At 34.9% G+C, this 20,657-nt stretch overlaps 1 pseudogene; it reads left to right on the top strand.

The window, feature by feature from the left end:
* The first annotated feature begins 477 nt into the window (after positions 1-477).
* On the top strand, positions 478-18,035 carry LOC131046227 (NAD(P)H-quinone oxidoreductase subunit 5, chloroplastic-like; annotated as a pseudogene).
* Positions 18,036-20,657: the final 2,622 nt, after the last annotated feature.

The following is a 20,657-nucleotide window of genomic DNA, read 5'->3' on the forward strand; positions in this document are numbered from 1 at the left end:
TTCTTACATATGTATATACTCACAAATTTTGAGTAAATAAAAAGCCAGTATGTCATTTTAACAAATTCAATTATTTCTTATCTTAAGAATTCCAATTGGTTTCATTTTCTATTAAGTTCCATTCTTAATACTACTATTCATCTACAAAATAAAATTTCATAAAATAAAAATGTGTGTGTACATGACTAATAGCATAGTACCTAGACTAAAAAAGAGTTCTTTCTTGCTCATCTTACAAATATTTGATTAGTATCAGTATTGATCGGTTCCAATTTGGTATTTGCAGAAAAAAGATGAAAAAAGGTCACAATCAATATGAAATCGATAGGATTCCATCTCATTTTCTATCATTCCTCTTTATTCATGATCTATCATTTTAATGTTATTCTCTTCAGGATCTAGTGGATTGGAAACCAACAATGTGGAATATAAAAATATTTAGAATAATCATTTAATCTTCCTACGGAATTTATATACAAATATGCTTGGATCATGCATTTCCTTTAGTTTTCAGCTTGTATACCAATCGGATTAGGCTCCTTATTTTTTTCTAGGATCAACTAAGAGTGTTCGCCATACATGGGATCCTATTAGCATTTTTTGTTAAGCATAGCTATGTTTCTTTCTTTCAATTTATTCTTGCAATAGATTACCGGTAGTCCCATCTATCAATATTTCTAGTCCTGTGTTATCAATGATAAGTTTTCATTAGAGTTGGGCTATTTGATTGATCCATTTACTTCCATTATGTAAGTTTTAGTCACAATAGTTGGAACCATGGTTATGATCTACAACGATAATTACATGTCTCATGAGAAAACATATGTGAGGTTTTTTGCTTACCTTAATTTTTTCAATGCTTCTATATTGGGGCTAGTTATTGGCCCTAATTTATTACAAATATATATATTCTGGGAATTAGTAGGAATGTGTTCCTATTTATTGATAGGATTTTGGTTTATGCAACCCAATGTGGCTAATGCTTGTCAAAAAGTATTTATAACTAATCATGTAGGGGATTTTGGACTCTTATTAGGAATCCTAGGTTTTTATTAGGTAACAAGTAGTTTCAAATTTCAATATTTGTTTGAAAAATTAAATGAATTGACTACCATTGATGAGGTTGGTTCATTTTTTGTTACTTCATGTTCTTTTCTCTTATTTTTAGGTCTAGTAGCCAAACTTGCACAATTCTCACTTCATGTATGGTTACCTAATGCTATGGAAGGGCCTACTCCTATTTCAACTCTTATACATGCTAGTACTATGGTATCAATAAGAATTTTTCTTGTAGCTCGATTGTTTTCTCTTTTAAAAGTTGTACCTTTAATAATGTATCTTATCTCTTGGATAGGTGGAATAACAACTCTATTGAGAGCTACTATGGCTTTCGGTCAAAACATCTTAAAAGAGGCTTGTCTTATTATACTATGTCTCAATTAGGTTACATGATGTTAGCTCTAGGGATAGATTCCTATCGAATCACTCTATTCCATTTGATTACACATGCTTATTCCAATGCATTATTGTTCCTAGGATCTTGATCAGTGATCCATTCCATGGAACCCATTGTTGGATATTGCCCCCGTAAAAGTTAGAATTGTTGGCATTTTATGTTTGTTGGAATTTTGCATATAGATTGCATTAGTGATATGTTCTCATTGATGTCAATTGAACTGGTAATAGTATTCACATTATTGTTGATATTGTTGTTTTTGATATTGGCTAGTAACTGGTAAGAAGAGATTTGTGGAAGATATTGTAAACCAATATGTAAAGTTTGTGAGTTGAACTGATGAATTGGTTGAAAGGGTTAAACCTTTCTAAGCAATGCAATTGGTAAACCCTATCAATTGCTAAACCCTAACTGATCAAGTCTTATGGTTTATCATCTGATAAGCAGTAATGATGGAGACACGTGTGATCATTGTATGAGGATAAGTTCAAATTATTTTGGCGCATTTGTTTTTTGTCTAGGGAAGGAGTAAAGTGGATTGCATCTAATGCATAGCACGTGATGAGTTACAAAGTTCAATGAAGCAGTGATCATGGAGCGGTTGGACTTTTCTTGAAGAATGTGAAGAGATTTTCATGAATTCTAACGATCAAGATTGTATCAACTTGTTTGTAATCTCAATGATGAGAATTAGGTTTTTGTTGTGTTACCAACCTAATTGATTTGTACTTAAGGTAGATGAAGTTGTTTGTAAAGGTTGTTGGCAAGATTGATTGAAAATTATTTAGTGTGTAGTTGTCTAACTGGTGAATGGAACTGCACTTCGAGTGAAGGCAGATTGAATCTTAGAAGGATCTAATCAAGAAAATGTAGTGCTACTTAGACAAATCAATAAAACCTGTTGTTTTCTAACAATTATAGCAGTAGTGAAATCCCTTAGCTGGGTAAGCTCTAACAAGCTTGGTTACTTATTAAATCCTCTAACAAAATGGTCCATTAGCTTGGATTCTTAAATCCTCCAATGAGGTTACTCCTAACAGGGTATTGTGATTTTCATTAAGGCATATTTGTAAATCGCTTAACTAGGTGATTCCTAATTGAAATTAGTTCTTAACAAGACTTATTGTAAATCTTTAACAGGCTTGGCTCCTAACAGGGTGAACTTCATAAGAGTTTATATAGCTATCCTTGTGAGTCTCATCTCACCGTGGTTTTTACCTATTTGGGTTTTCCACATATAGACATTTGTGTCAAGTGGTGAATGCTTTTGTGGTTATGATCTTATTTGTTGATTTGGTTAACTTCTGATAAGGCATGATAAGTAGAAGCATTGATAGATAAATATGTTGAGTTATGATTATGCATTGTTGATGTTTACAAGATTGAAGTTGTTTACTGTTAAGTTGTCATAATAGTTAAACTGGTTGATGTCAAGTATTCTCATGAATATTGATCTTGAATGAGATATGTTTACTTTGTGTGACTGAGTTTGAGATTGGGAACATTGTATTAGTTTTTCAATGTAGTGGTTCACACCCCCCCTCTCAGTATTCTACCAGATACTTATTCTTTCATCATACCATCAATTGGTATCAAAGCGTCTCAGGTTCTCATAATCTAAAAGCCTAACAACTTAAGGAAAAGATCTTGTAGATTATGATGAAGAAAGAAGGTTTGAAGTTCAACAAAGATAACTATAGAATATGGAGTGATAGAATGAAGATTTACATTAAGAGTATTGGTAGTCAGTATTGGGTTCATATAGGGAAAAAGAATATTACACCCACTGGACCCCTGACTGATGGTCAAAAGAAAGAACAAGAAAATTACCAGACATTAGATGCTAATAAGTTCCCTTTCTGATGCTAAATATGTAGATGTTCATGGTCTTGAAACTGCATATGAAGTATGGAAGAAATTAGAAGAGATTTATAGTGGTGATGAACATGTTAAGATTTCCAAAGAGGAGAGTTTAAGAGGAAAGTTTGATGACATGAGAATGTTTGAAGGTGAGAATATCCAACAGTGTGGTCAAAGGATTAAAGAGATAGTTGGAGAGATAAAGAGTGCCAGAGGGAAAGTGGAAGATGCCATATTAATCAGTAAGGTACTGAGAACCCTGCTACCAGTCTATGCTATCTGAGTTGCAGCTATTCAAGAGCTGAAATCTATTGACAAGGCAAAGGTAACTCTTGACTCTATTATTGGCAAACTTACTTCTTTTGAGCTAAATGGCTATGATGGTAGTGTATAGAAATTAGAATATGCATTCAAATCTTTTGTCTCTAACTCACCTATGAGAAGAAGTTGAGATACCAACCATATCTATGAATCTAGATCCACCTAAGATGCTGAAGATGAAGACAACTTAGTGGAACTTGAAGCATTGTTGGCAAAATGATTCCCTAGAGGTATTGGTAAATATAGAGGTAAGCTACATTTAAAATGTTTTGCATGCAACAAGATTGGTTATATAGCAGCAAACTACCCTAATGGTGAAAATGAATACAAGAGAGACAAATTTAAGAAGTATAAGGGTAAAGGCAAGATATATTGTCTTGTAGCTTTTGACAATGGTATTACTGATGAAGAATCTGATGATGATGCTAGTGAAGATATTGTGTTTGTAGCTATTAAGGAAGAAATATTAGATCAAAAGGCACTAGTATCTAGAATGGATAACTCTGATGATTGGATCATTGATAGTGGTTGTTCACATCACATGACCAGTGATCAGAGCAAATTCATTTCCTTAAAGGAATTTGATGGTGGTGTTGTCAGATTTGACAACGACTCACCTTGTATGGTTAAAGGTAAGGGAATTATTTATCTTAATGGGAAGAGAAGTGTTGATGATGTCTATTGGGTTGAAGGCCTAACACACAATCTTTTAAGTGTGGGACAACTTAATGAAAAAGGGTACCCACTGGAGTTTAGAAATGGAATGTGCAAAATCTTTGACAATAAGGTGAATTGATTGCAACTAGGAAACAAACCAAAGGTAATCTATTTCATCTCAATCCTAAAGTTAGCAACTATTTGATTGGAAAAATAGACGATAGCTGGATTTGGTATAGGAGATTTTGTCATATAAATTTTGACAATATTGTTAAAGTAAGAAAGTCTAAGATAGTAAGAGGTCCACCTCAGCTAGACAAACTAGTTAATGATCTTTGTAAAGAATGTCAACTAGGAAAGATGACTTCTTCAACTTTTAAGAGCAAGTCCTTCTCAGCAGATCACTTGTTAGATTTGGTTCATATAGATCTATGTGGACCAATAAGAACAAGAAGCATTCAAGGTGACAAATACTTCATGATCCTCAGTGATGATTGTTCAAGGATGATGTGGGTCAAATTCTTGAAGGATAAGAGTGAAGCTTTTGGTAAATTCAAGGCATTCACAACCTTAGCTAAGAAAGGGAGTGGCAAAGAGATAAAAAGTCTTAGAATAGATCAAGGTGGTAAATTCACTTTTGTGGAGCTCACTAAGTATTGTGATGATAATGGTATCAAACTATAGCTTTCTGCATGAAGGACACCATAGCAAAATGGTATAATAGATAGAAACAACCGGTCAATGGTTGAAGCTTCTATAACTATGTTGATATAAGGAGGTGCAGCAAATGTTATTTGGAAAGAAGCTATAAGTACAGCTGTTTACACAATGAACCAAGTTCTGGTGAAAAGAGGTAAGGACAAGACCCCATATGAATACCGGTATGGGAGATCACCTGATGTTAGTTATTTTAAGATATTTGGAAGCAAATGTTTTATTAAAAGAGGTGATTAAATAAGAAAGTTTGAAGCTAAGAGTGATAAAGGCATATTTCTTGGCTATTCCACCAAGAGTAAGGCCTATAAATGCTTCAACAATCAGACACAAAAAATTGTTGAGAGTGTTGATGTTCGTGTAGATGAATGTCCTGAAGTTTGAGAAGGAACCAGTTCTGAGAAGAAGGATGAAGATCCTTGCATTTTTCTTTTAGAACTTGAAACTGTTAAATTATAAACTAGTAAAGAAAATCCTAATGCACTTGTTCAACTAAAACAAATAAATTCAGAGGAAGATGATAATGAAGAAGCTAAACCTGAAGAGAATGATCATGTTATTCCTAGGTATGTGAGACTGAATCACAATCCTGAACAGATAATTGGAGATAAGGATGTTGATGCACTAACTAGGAGGAGAATAAGAGATAACTCTTGCATGATATCCACCTTTAAACCTAGAAGTGCTAAGGAGGCATTTGGTGATGATCATTGGGTGAAAGCTATGGAGGAGGATTTGGATCAAATTGAGAAAAACAACACCTGCACCCTAGTACCCCTACCGGTAAACAAGAATGTTATAGGTACTAAATGGGTGTTTAGAAAGAAGTTAAACAAAGATGGTGTTGTAGTTCACAACAAGGCACGCTTAGTATGCAAAGGTTATGCACAAGAAGGAGAAGACTATGGAGAAACTTTTGCATCAGTAGTAAGACTGGAAGGTGTCAGATCATTGCTTGCATTTGCAGCTCATAAGAAGTTCAAAGTATACCAGATGGATGTCAAGTCTGTATTTTTTAATTGGATACTAGAAGAAGAGGTTTATATAGAGCAACCTCATGGTTATGCATTGATAGAAAAGGAAGACATGGTATGAAAATTGTATAAAGCTTTATATGGATTAAAGAAGACACCCAGAGCATGGTATGAATGACTTCATACTCATTTGATGAAGATAGGCTCTACTAGAACCAGTGATGATAGCAATATTTATCTCAAGTTTGAAGGAGATGAAATACTGGTTAGTGAAGTATTTGTTGATGACATTATATTTGGAGGTAATGATGACATGAGTAATTGTTTTGCAAATGAAATGAAGAATGAATTTGAGATGTCATTAGTAGGGGAAATTAAATGTTTTATAGGCTTACAGATATAGCAGATGAAGTATGGTATTTTCATTACTCAATCTAAGTATGTGAAAGAGGTTTTGAAGACTTTTATTATGAGTGACTATAAACCAGTTGGAACCCCAATGGTTACAAGTTGTAAATTGTCCAAGGAAGATGCATCTAAGTTTGTAGAGGAATATAGGTCAATGATTGGTAAATTACACTAAGTTGTTCATAGTCGACTGGATATTGCCCATGCAGCTGGTACTATTGCTAGATTTCAGAAGAATCCAAAGGAGGCACATCTGATGGCAACCAAAAGAATTTTTAGATATCTAAAAGGTACTGTTGACTATGGGTTATGGTATCCATATGGTAGAAATTTTGATTTGAAAGCATACACAAATGTTGATTGGGTAAGGAAATATTGATGACCAAAAAAGTACTATCGGTGGAGCATTTTTTCTAGGCAGAAGGCTAGTTTCATGGAGTAGTGAAAAGAATAGTTGTACCTCACAATCTACTGCTAAAGATGAGTATGTAGAAGATTATATGAATTGCACACAAGCTATGTGGATGAGACACATTTTGGAAGGTTTGAAGATGGAAATCTTAGAACCAATAAAGATTTTGTGTGATAATACAAGTGCAATAAACATTTTAAAAAATATTGTTTTGCTCGCAAGGACTAAGGACATTTAATTGAAATATCACTTCTTGAGGGAAAAGTTAAAAGTAAAGATGTTATCTTGGAGCATCTTTCTACGAGTGAGCAACTTGTAGATATCTTTACCAAACCTCTGCCTAAGACTACTGTCGAGTATCTTAGAAATCAATTGGGGGTTGTCCCTCTTCATGAAGTTAGTTGAGAATGATGCTCATTACATCAGTCACTGAACCACTTGGAGAATTTTACATGGTTTGATGAAGAAGTGGATGTATTGCACAAGGGGAGAGTCAAGTTGCAGAATGATGTTGATGGACAGTGAGAGTAGAATTACATTTTCTTTTTACTTTCACTTTGGCATTGCTATCAAAGGGGAAGAAGAATTATGTGATTGAGGAGAACAATTATGTGTCTAATTAGATAAACCAGTGGCAGGCTAAAGACAAACAACAACAAGGTGAATACTTGGTAATGTAAACCAGGATTCCTATTAACCAATCTTAGCAGCAATCAGAGGCATTGATATTTGTATTGCCATCAATGCCAAAGGGGGAGATTGTTGGAATTTTGAGTTTGTTAGCATTTTGCATATAAATTGCATTAATGATATGTTATCATTGATGTCAATTGACCCAGTATTGGTATTCATGTTATTGCTGATATTATTGTTTTTTATATTGGCTAGTAACCGGTAAGAAGAAATTTGTGGAAGATGTTGTAAACTGGTATGTAAAGTTTGTGAGTTGAACTGGTGAACCGGTGTAAAGGGTTAAACCTTTCTAAGAAATGTAATCAGTAAACCCTATCAGCTATTAAACCCTAACCGATCAAGTTTGATGGTTTATTATCTAATAAGTGGTAATGATGGAGACATGTGTGATCATTGTATGAGGATAAGTTCAAATTGGTTTGGTGTGTTTGTTTTTTTTCTAGGGAAGGAGCAAAGTGGATTGCATCTAATGCACAGTGCGTGATGAGTTACAAAGTTTGATGAAGCAGTAATCATGGAGCGGTTGGAATTTTCTTAAAGAATGTGAAGAGATTGTCATGATTTCGAATGGTCAAGATTGTACCAACTTGTTTGTAATCTTGATGATGAGAATTAGGTTTTTGTTATGTTACCAACCTAACTGATTTGTATTTAAGGTCGTTGAAGTTGTTTGTAAAGGTTGTTGGCAAGATTGATTGAAACCTGTTGAGTGTGTAGTTGCCTAACCAGTGAGTGGATCTACACTTTGAGCAAAGGTGGATTGAATCTTAGAAGGATCTGATCAAGAAAATGTAGTACTAATCAGACAGATCAAGAAAACCTATTGTTTTCTAACAATTACAAGAGTAGTGAAATCCCTTAACCGGGTAAGCTCTAACAAGCTTGGTTACTCATGAAATCCTCTAACAAGGTGGTCCATTAGCTTAGATTCTTATATCCTCTAGCGAGGTTACTCCTAATAGGGTATTGTTCTTTTCGTCAAGGCATATTTGTAAATCCCTTAATTGGAATTAGTTCTTAACAAGTCTTGTTATAAAGCTTTAACAAGCTTGGCTCCTAATAGGGCAAACTTAAGAAGAGTTTGGATAATTATCCTTGTGAGTCTCATTGCACCATGGTTTTTTACCTATTTGGTTTTTCCACGTATAAACATTTGTTTCAAGTGGTAAATGTTTTTGTGGTTATGATCTTATTTGTTGATTTGGTTAACTTATGATAAGGCATGATAAGTAGAATCATTGAAAGATAAATATGTTGAGTTATGATTAAGCAGTGTTGATGTTTACAAGATTGAATTTGTTTACTATTAAGTTGGCATAATAGTTAAACTGGTTGATGTCAAGTATTCTTATGAATATTGATCTTGACTAAGATATATTTACTTTGTGTGACTGAGTTTGAGATTGGGAACTTTGTATCAATTTTTCAATATACTTATTCACGCCCCCCTCTTAGTATTCTACCAGATAATTATTCTTTTATCATACCATCAATAATATGGCTCTTATGGGTGGTTTGAAGAAATATATACCAATTACAGGAATCAATTTCCTTTTAGGGACACTTTCTCTTTCTTGTATTCCACCTTTTGCTTGTTTTTGGTCGAAAGACCAAATTCTTAGTGATAGTAAGTTATATTCTCCCATTTTGGGGGGGATAACTTGGTTCATAATAGGATTAACTGCCTTTTACATGTTTTGTATGTATTTACTTACTTTTGAAGTGTACTTCCATGTAAATTTAGTTAATTCATATAACAACCATATTACATTATATTTGACTTCTATGTGAGGAGAGGAGGAATCTAGGATATTAAATAGATGGAGAGAAGATTCTATGTTGAATCAAATTATAGGAAGGAATAATTACTTTTACACAAAAGCATTTAAAATTTTGAATAAGATGGAAGGATTGTACTAAAATAATAGAGGTTTGGATGTCACTTATGTTAGCCCCAATTGGTACTGAGAGGGGAGGGCTTAATCGACACTTTACCAGTTTTACACAAATAAAAACTTTTAACTCAAGTCTACACTAACTTAACATTCATCAATATAAGCAATTACTATAAAAGAATATGCCTGCATGAGAAGATACATAGTGACACTAAGATTTATCTCGTAGAAATGCAAATGGGAGAAAACCATGGTATGAGTAGGAGCTCACAAAATTTGTACTCTTCTGGAGTATGCCCAGTAAACAACCATCCCTATTAGGAGATTACAAAGACACTATTAGGTGCCACCTAGTTAAGGGATTTTGATTAAGACCAGTTAGTGCCTTTACCCTATTAAAGGTAGCCTTGTTGAATGTCTTAAGATCATCAATTAAGATGACACCCGATTAAGGGATTCTACAATGGGACCTATTAAAGGCCACCTGATTAAGGGATTTTGAGTTACGATGGTTAGAAATCAATTAAAAGATGATTTGTTGGAGTAGCTACTGATAGCTTTATCATATCACAGTGAAAATCAAAATCTATTCATAATGGTTGTGTATGCTCTGCACAAAATAAGTTTTTTTCTTGTACCTTTATCTCTACACTATGTCAATCCCCTTACCCTAGGATTTGCACTCTGTTGGTCCTCTTTACCCTTGGCTATGTACTCTGTCAGTCCTCTTTATCTTGGGCTCTACACTCTGCCAGTCTACCTCATACACTGTGTGCTCTGCTAAAATCTTTTAGCACTTCCTCACACTCTACTCTACACTTTTTGGATCGCCTTGCACATGATATTTACTTTGCAAATTTTACGATCAAGAATATTTTGAATGAACTCAAAATACTTTATACATTCTTTCTCATCACCGTCAGATGTTTCCCTAATAAATGCAATCATAGATTTTGGTAGATTTAGAATTCAAATATTCATGCTCTTTCTTTGCATGCCATGAAACAATTCCATCAACTACTCAACTAGTTCTACCACTGTATCCCCCAAAAATAGGGACTTCTGGCTCAAGTTTAGTCTTATAAATGTGAACCAAAAAATTTGCATGTAATCATGGCTTAATTGCATGATGACTGAAGTTGACTTCACCAACCTTTAGTTTGGCATAGACATAATCTCACCAACTCACCTTTTGCCACCACAACTAAATAAATGATCAATGCTCTGAGATTTATGGTGATCACCTATCTTCCTTCTACCTCATCGGTGTATCGGTATACCATTACACTCTACTTACCGGTTAAACCTTTGATTGCTGGTTTTTTGTGCTTACATCAAGTCTCTTTTCCTATTTTCCAGTGAGGTTTTGGTTTGCATACAACCTCAAGCCTTCTTTCCTAAGTCATCTTTTGTGACTTCATCATCATCAAAATGACCAACCTGATGATCTGACCTCAACACTGATCTTCTTGAGTGATAGACCAGTTAGCTTAGTTTGTCTTCCCTTGAGCTGTTTGAACCTTGGTCATCAGTCTCTTATGTTGTTTCCATGTGTCTACAAGTGATCACTTTTACTACTGTGCTCGACTGATACCAATCCACCGGTTAGTGTTAGACATCAATGACAAATCTTAGCGCATATACTGGTTCTCTAGATTAACCAGTTTTGTCAATGCCAACAATCTCCCTCTTTGGCATTGATGGTAACAATTTACAATCTGTCTTATCAGTTGCATGCACTTTCTTCATTTCTTTCTTTATTTTGGTACTGTTCATTACTTCTTCTTTGAGTAATGAATGTCTCCCCCTAACACTGGTAATACTCTATTTCAATAACTTCATCTCAATCACTACTTACCAATGCTCAAACAATAATAATATCTCCCCCTTTGACAACAATGTTAAATATGTATTTCAGTACACTAATCAAGATTGCTCCTGCTAACCAGAGTAGTCCACACTTTTCAATCTAGTCTTAGAAAATTTTCATAAAGAAATCATACCAGATTGATATAGCACCCTTTTTACCTACTTTACTGCATGAAGGGGCATCACCCTTAGCTTACCTCTGAGGTATTCAAAGGTATCCTTCTATAGTGTCTTGGTGAAGATATCAACCACTTGCTCTTTTGTTTGTATATACTCCAACCTCACTTCCTTTTCTTGAACCTTTTCCCTGAGATAGTGATATTTGATGGCTATAAGCATTGTCTTGCAATGCATCATCGAATTCTTGGATATGTCAATGGCACCGATATTGTCACAATGAATCACTACAGGTACAGTCACCTTTTCTTAGATACCTTCTTATAATTGCTTGATCCATACTATCTATGTGCAATTTGTTGCAGTAGCCACATACTCTTCCTGAGCTATGGATTGAGAGATGCAATTTTCTTTCTTTCTTGTCCATGACACAATCCTATCTCCAAGAAAAAATGCACCTCCACTAGTTCTTTTTCTATCATCAATGTTCCCTGCCTAATCTGAATCAGTGAAGACACTTAAGCTTAAGTCTCCTTTCTATGGATACTAGAGAATATAATCATCAATCCCCTTTAGGTGTCTAAATATTCTCTTGATTGCCACCATATGAGTCTCTTTCAGATTTACAAAAAATCTGGCAACCAAGCCAACAACTTGGGCTATGTCCAGTCTACTGTGTACTACATATTGCAAATTACTGATCATGGATCGGTACAATGTCTCATTCACTTCATGAGCCTCATCATTTTTGGAGATCTTGCAACCTGTAACCATTGGAGTTCCAATAGGTTTGCAATCTTCCATTCCAAAATTCTTCAAAACTTCCTTTATGTACTTAGTTTTCCTAATGAATATGTCATTCTTTAGTTATGAGACTTGCAGGCCGATAATTTTTTTATCTCAATGATCATGGACATCTCAAATTATTCTTTCATTTGTTCTACAAATCCTCTGCTCATCTCATAATCTCCTCCAAAGATGATGTCATCTACAAAAATTTCAGCAATTAGATGTTTTCTTTCTTCTCTGGTCTTTAGATACAGGTTACTATTATCACTGGTTCTCTTGAACCCTATTCTTAATAGATATGAGTAGAGTCTCTCATACCAAGCTCTTGGTGCTTTTTTTAGCCCATATAGAGCCTTTTGCAACTTGCATACCATATTTCTTTCATATTCAGATGCAAACCCTTCTGGTTGCTCTATGTATACCTCTTCCTCTAAAACACTGTTCAAGAATGTTGATTTGATATCCATTTGGTAAACTTTGAAATTTTTGTAAGTAGCCTAGGCGAGCAAAATTTTGACCCCTTCCATCCTGGCCACCGGTGCAAAGGTTTCTCCTTAGTCCAAAACTTCTTCCTGAGCATAGCCTTTGCAGACTAATCTTTCTTTGTTTCTTACCACTAGACCGGTTTCATCCATTTTGTTTCTAAACACCCATTTGGTACCTATTACATTTTTGTTTTCTGGTCTGAGCACTAGAGTCCAAGTTTCATTTTTCTCAATCTACTCTAGTTCCTCCTCCATGGATTTGATCTAGTCATCATCTTTTAGAGCCTCCTTTGCTATTTTGGGCTTAATTATGGAGACCAGACATGCATTCTCTCTTGCTCTTCTTCTACTCAGTACTCTTGCATCTTTGTCACCAATGATATTTTTAGTAGATTGATTGTTTCTAACATACTTTGCTAGTACCGGTTCATTTCTTGGAGCTTCTTCTACCAGTTGTGCAGGTTCTACTTCACAAGCTTCCTCATTTTCCACAACAACAAGATTCTCTTCAGCAGGTTCAACCAATGCAGTGTACTCAAATCCTTTATAATACTCTAGTTCACTCTTGTTGTCCTATTCATTTTTCTCAGAGAACTTATCTACTCTGACATTTGCACTTTCCACAATCTTACTGGTCCTTTTGTTCAAACATCGGTATGCTTTACTCTTTGTGGAGTAACCTAAGAAGGTTCCTTCATCACTCTTGGGATCAAATTTTCTAGAGTACTCATCCCTCTTTATATAGCACCTGCTTCCAAATACTTTGAAATAAAATACATTAGGTGAGTATCCACACCATAATTCATAGGAAGTTTTATTTGTCCTTTTCTTTACCTGTACTTGGTTCAAGGTGTACACAATAGTGCTCACTACTTTTCTTCAGAATAATTGTGGAATATCCTTCTGTATCATCAGAGTCCTTGCACAATCAATAAGTGTCATGTTTCTTCTTTTAGCAACCCCACTCTACTAAGGTGTTCTGGGTGCAAACATCCATCTCATAATCCCCTATTCTTCACCGTAATTTATAAAATCTTGAGAGGTGAACTCTCCTCCTCTATCTAATATTAGATAGCTCATATTCTTACAAGTTCCTCTCTCTACTTGAGCCTTGAAGACTTTAAACATGTGAAAGGCTGCACATGTTTCTTTCCAAAATATAACTCATATCACTCTTGAGAAGTCATCCACAAAAAACATCAAATACCAGTCTCCATAGAAACTCTTGGTTCTCATAGGACCACACATGTCTGTATGAACTAAGTCCAATACATTTTCAGATGAAAAAGATTTGCTACTGAAACAAGACCTAGTCAACTTTCCTAGTTGACATTCTTTACACATAGCATTTTCAGGTTTCACAATATTAGGCATACCTCTGATAGACTTAGTCTTATTGACTTTTGCTATGTTATCAAAGTTAAGATGATGTAGTCTTTTGTGCCACAACCATCTTCTACCTTTGCCATTTGACAACTACCTATAGTGGTGTCTAGGTGAAACTGATTGCCTCTAGAGTGTTTACCAGTAGCAATCAAATTCCTGATTTGTCATTTATTTTGGATATTCCTTCATTGAATTCTAACCGGTAACCCTTATTGTTAAGTTGCGTAACACTTAACAGACTATATTTTATCCCTTCTACCTAATAAACATCTTCACAATTTGTTTTATCATTTAGGGCTATGGATCCCTTACCTTTTACTGCACAAGGAACATCATTTTTGAATCTCATCGTTCCTCCATTGCAATCCTCCATGATAAGGAATTTGTTTCTATTACCGGTCATGTGGTGAGTGCAACCACTATCAATTACCTAGTCTCTATGCTATTTTGAACTAGAAATCGGTGCCATATCACCTTCCTCTGTGTTATCTTCCTTTACTACCACAAATCCAATTCCATCTCCATCAGATCCTTCTGAATCTTAATCAGTAACTCCTTCTTTTGCAAGATAGCACTCCTTGTTCTTGTCCTTGTATCTTCTAAAGTTATCTTTCCTATCATTTTCAGGACATCTGGATGCAATATGACCTATTTTATTATACGAGAAGCACTTCAAGGGAAGTTTACCTTTATACTTTCCTTTTCCTCTTTGCAGTCTTTTTGCCAATATAACTTCAATCTCACCTTGTTCCTGTTCTTTAGATAATAGGTTGTCATTTTCATGAGAATGACCGGTTCTTATAGTAGAACTACTTCTAGTTTCTTTTCTTCTCCTTGTTGGTTCATGCATCATGGAAGCTTTGAAGGCAACATCAATCTTTGGTACACTGCTATCATAGTTGCTTAGTTCAAAGGTAGTCAACTTTCCAATCAGTGAATCAAGTGAAACATTAACTCTTCCCAAGGATATGAGTTCTTGAATTGTAGAAACTCTTCTGGCATATTGTGATAGAAAGGTCCTCAAGATTTTGCTAACCACATCACCTTCTTCAAGCTTTCCTCCAACACTTATGATGGAATTTACTACATCTATTATCATTTTACTATATCTTCTTGCATTCTCATCTCATCAACTTTTCCTCTCAAGTTGTCCACTTTAGCCTTTTGAACATGCGGATCTCCTACATAAATTGTCTTCAGCTTATTCCACATTTAAAAAGTTGATTTCAAATCTTGAACCTCAGCATACTCATTATCAAAAAGAGTGCTAGCAATCAAATCCATAGTAGTGATATTGTCTTGTCTATCTTTGATCTGATCTAGAGTGAGAACCCCTGAAGGTTCATTGTACTATGTGATTACATGATTCCAGTAATGTTCTCCTAGGGTTATTAGATAAAGCTTCATTCTACCACACCATAAGGCATAATTCTCCTTAGAGAACTTAGGACCCTCCTTTCACATCATCTTGGATCTTTCCTTAAGTTGTTAGGCTTCTTCTGAATCTAAGGACTTGATGCTCTGATACCAATTGTTAGTCCCAACTGGTGCTGAGAGGGGAGGGGTGAATCAACACTTTACTAGTTTTGCACAAATAAAATCTTTTAACTCAAGTCTTCCTTAACTTAACATTCATCAATATAAGCAATTTCTACAAAAGAATATGTATGCATGAGAAGATACACATTGACACCAGGATTTATCTCGTGGAAACCCAAATGGGAGAAAACCACAGTGTGAGTAGGAACTCACAAAATTTGTACTCTTTTGGAGTATGCCCGGTAAATAACCATCCCTATTAGGAGATTACAAAGACACTATTAGGTGCCACCTAGTTAAGGGATTTTGATTAAGTTCGGTTAGTGCCTTTACCCTGTTAAAGGTAGCCTTGTTAAAGGTCTTAGGATCATCAATTAAGATGACACCTAGTTAAGGGATTTTACAATGGGACCTGTTAAAGTCCACCCAGTTAAGAGATTTTGAGTTGAAATGGTTAGAAAGCAATTAAAAGGTGATCTGATGAAGTATCTATTGATAGCTTGATCAGATCACAATGAAAATCATACTCTATTCATATCGGTTGTGTTTGCTCTGCACAACACCGATTTTTATGCTTGTACCTTCAACTTTGCACTCTATCGGTCCCCTTAACCTTAGCTCTACAATCTGCCAGTCCTCTTAACCCTCGGCTCTGCACTCTGTCAGTTCTCTTTACCCTCGGCTCTGGACTCTTCCTGTCTACCTCATACACTCTTTGCTCTACTAAAATATTTTAGCATTGCCTCACACTTTACTCTGCACTTTTTGGATCGCCTTCCACATGATCTATACTTTGCAAATTTATGATCAAGAATATTTTGAATGAACTCAAAATACTTTATACATTCTTTCTCATCACCTTCAGGTGTTTCCCTAATAAATGCAATCATAGATTTTGGTAGACTTAGAATTCAAATATTCATGCTCTTTCTCTACATGCCATGAAACAATTATGTCAACTACTCAACTAGTTCTACCACCGTATCCCCCAAAAATAGGGACTTCTAGCTCGAGTTTAGTCTTATAAATGTGAACCAAAAAATCTACATGTAATCATGGCTTAATTGCATGATGACTGAAGTTGACTTCAACAACCTTTAGTTTGGCATAGGCATAATCTCACCAACTCACCTTTTGCCACCACAACTGAATAACCGATCACCGCTCTGAGATTTATTGTGATCACCTATCTTCCTTCTTCCTCACTGGTGTATCGGTATACCACTGTGCTCTACATTATTGGTTCAACCTTTGATTTCTGGTTTGTTGTGCTTACATCAAGTCTCCTTTCTTGTTTACCAATGAGGTTCCAGTTTGCATACAACCTCAAGTATTCTTTCATAAGTCACCTTTTGTGACTTCATCATCATCAGAATGACCAACCTAAAGATTTGACCTCAACACCAATCTTCTTGAGTGACATACCAGTTAGCTTAGTCTATCTTCCCTTGAGTTGATTGAACCTTGGTCATCAGTCTCTTATGTTGTTTACATGTGTTTACAAGTCATCACTTTTACTACTTCACTCCACCGATAAGTGTTAGACATCAATGACAAATCCCAACGCATATACCGGTTCTCTAGATTAACAAGTTTTGTCAATGCTAGTCACTTATCCTTTCTTTTATAAAAGGATCTTTTACATATCCGAAAGAATCGGGAAAAACAATGCTATTTCCTTTAGTTGTATTGGTAATATTTACTCTGTTTGTTGGATTGATAGGAGTTCCTTTTTTTCAAAGTGGAATGAGGTATGACATATTATCTCAATGGTTTACTTCATCGATGACCCCTTTTGATAAGAAACATTCAAAGAATCAGTCCAAATTTTTCATAGACAAATCCCCTCAGTTGGTATATCATTTCTCTGTATATTGATTATTTGTATTCTATATAGACCTATTCACTTCTTATCAGAGGATGTATATCATAAAACAAATCCTCATATGAAGATTATTATGGACCAATCAATTAATATTATATATAATTGGTCTTTTTATCAAGCTTATATAGACATATATTATGACATAATCTTGATTAAAGGTATACGCGGATTAGCTAAAACAAGTCAATCATTTGATCAATGGTCAATTGATGGAATCCCAAATTGAGTATGATTTTTAGGTTTTTTTTAGGAGAGGGAATGAGATGCTTAGGAGGGGGATGTATATTTTCATATTTTTTTTTTTTCCTTATTTTATATATTAATATATTACTATTCATTTTCATAATGAAGATTTTCATTCTATCCATAGAAAACTACAATATATATATATATATATATATATATATAGTGCTCTTTATCAAAATTTATGTCTATAACATCATCCTTTTTCAATATCGTTCCTTGGATTTATTTTTAAAATAATAAAATATTGTTAATTGCTATTCTTTGTGAATGAATATGATGTAGTTATTTCATCAACTTGTTTACATGGAACAAATAGATATAGAGATTAAAAAAAATCAAAGATTATGAAAAAACTTATTCAAATACTTGCAAAGACAAATGGGTGAGTCATTGATCCGATGAAGGTACAATCAATGAGACCTATTTTCATAATTTACCACTTTTCAATACTTCATTTACCAAAATAAAATTCCCAAGTGGATCAAATAATATTTCAAATATATTATCACCTAGCCCATGATTCAAAGGTTGTACAGTATGCATAAGGTAGAAAGATGAAAGGCCTACTTGATGGAAATCAATTCGAGACAATTGATGAATGTATTTTTGGAAAACTGGTAGTAACAGATCACCTTAGCTCACTCATAATTTTAAGTAAATGAGCAAGCTAGCCCTAGGTTTTAGATAATTCCCAATCTACACGGGGATGTTGGTAACATTGCTAGGTTTAAATTATCAATGAAATTTTAAAAAGTTTCAAAAAAATGTGTCGCAATGAATAGAGGGTTACTCCAATTCAGCTCTAGAAATTGGACAGTTTTTTAACTCTTTTTATGGTTCAATCTTTGTTATCGACAATATCTTATTCATAATGTAAAACAATAATTTGCTATTTGTCATAAAAAAAGTGCTTGAAGAAAATACCTCTCCTAAAATAGGATTTGACCCTATGACCAATTGGTTAACAACTAACTACTCTACCACTAAGCTACTGAGGAATAACGAAGGTATGAAGTTTTTAATATATCTTTGAAATGAAACAACCTATAACAAGTGTATCAACGATAAAAAAAATTCAATGCAAAGGTATATTCAAAACATGTCCACTTTCTTATGCCTATTCTAGGATGTATTATAAGAATAATAGGTTATGATAGCAATCTCTCCTTTGTTTCTCCAGAGCTGGCGGTCAATCACCACCACAATCTTATTCGTTGCATCTCCTCCTCCATCTGAGATACATATTGATAGATCGATACGGTGCTGCAGAGTTGCCAGTGAGCTAAATATATTGCACTTTTTCCAAAGTCCAACAAAGACCTCTCTATCCCTGACCTACTAGTTACCCTATAGCAACTACCCCTTTCTTTTTAAACCATGAAACATAGAAGATATAGTAGCACTTAAAACTGCAATTTGTAAATAGATGACCCTAACTTGAATAAGAAAGTGTCTTCAGGAATGAGTAAGAGCCCTTGGTTCTTACCAATATGTCTGGCACCAATGAGAAAGAGTTATAGAAGAAGGTCACACACAAATAACTGTTCTCTATATAATATAATCTTGAATATATGAAAAATAGTAGTATACATGGTGTAGGGACCTTTATAGTAAACCACAAATTTAGCTATTGGTATTTGCAAATCTCTTACTAGTTCGAGACCAGTCAGTAATTTAAGAATTTTACTCTATATAACTATTATAGATACTCATAGTCTCTCTATAGTAGACTCTTGTGGGCGAGGAGGGATTTGAACCCCCGACACATGGTTCATAGCCACATGTTGTAATCCTCTAAGATACAAGCCCCATCTCCACCAGATAAAAAATATTGTATTTCACAGTGTGGAATGGGAGAAAAAGAATACTGGGGATGAGTTAATTTTTAGAAAGAAATAAGCTTTTTTTTTATTCTAGCATCGAGCTATTTCTTCAGAGGGACTCCCCTACAGTATCATCACCATTGTAAAGTTTAACCACCAAGTTCAGGATGGACTGGTGTGGTTCCCCTACACCTGAGACATGAGAATTTTAAACCATAAATGAATAAGGCGACAAGATATTGGTTAGTACTTGTCGAGTTCTCTTCTTGGCAAGGGCACCTTTTTGGAGCCCTCCCATGTAGAGAAGAGAACTCGAAATGATATGAATGGAGATATGCAATAAAAGCTTTTGTATTTTTTCAACTTATTTTTTGGAAAGAAAATGAATTATTTTTACATATTGACTAGGAGTCAGAAAGACTTGATTCCCTTGATTGATCTTTTTTTAATCTTTATCACATTTGCAGTAAAATGTTATATCAAAATATACTCTGTGTACCTGATCAGATCAATTGGGTCATGTAAGGTTCAAATCTTTCGGTCTCTTAGGATACCCCGGCTGCATGCATCACTGCACTTCCACTTGACACCTATCGTCTAATAAATGGATTGTCTTGCCATGACCTTATGAGAGCACTCATCTTGAGGTGGGCTTCTTACTTATAGGCACTCAACAATTATTTTCTCTGCACTTGGCTACCCAGTGTCTACCGAGGGCATGATAATTGGTACACTAGAGGTTCATCCTTCTCGGTCCTCTCATACTAAGGAAAATTACTCTCAATGCTCTAATGCCTGCACCAAATATGGACTAAAATATCTCATGATATTTTGAACCCAGCACATGTACCACTTAAATGGGTGAACAACTCAACCCTTGGAATATACTACCACCCCAGGTGACGAAGAGTTGACATCAAGGTGCCAAACCTTCCTATTGATGTGAACTCTTGGGGAAGATCAACCTATTATCCCTAGAGTAACTTTTATTTGTTGAGCGGCGACCCTTCCACTCGGTATTGTTGGATCACTAAGGTTGACTTTCATCCTTGCTCGACAGGTCGGTCTTGCGGTCAAGATCCCTTCTACCTTTTCTCTTGAGGACCAATTTCTAACCAGCCCGAGGAA

Source organism: Cryptomeria japonica, chromosome 10 (genome assembly GCF_030272615.1).
Source record: "Cryptomeria japonica chromosome 10, Sugi_1.0, whole genome shotgun sequence".
NCBI classification, from domain to species: domain Eukaryota; kingdom Viridiplantae; phylum Streptophyta; class Pinopsida; order Cupressales; family Cupressaceae; genus Cryptomeria; species Cryptomeria japonica.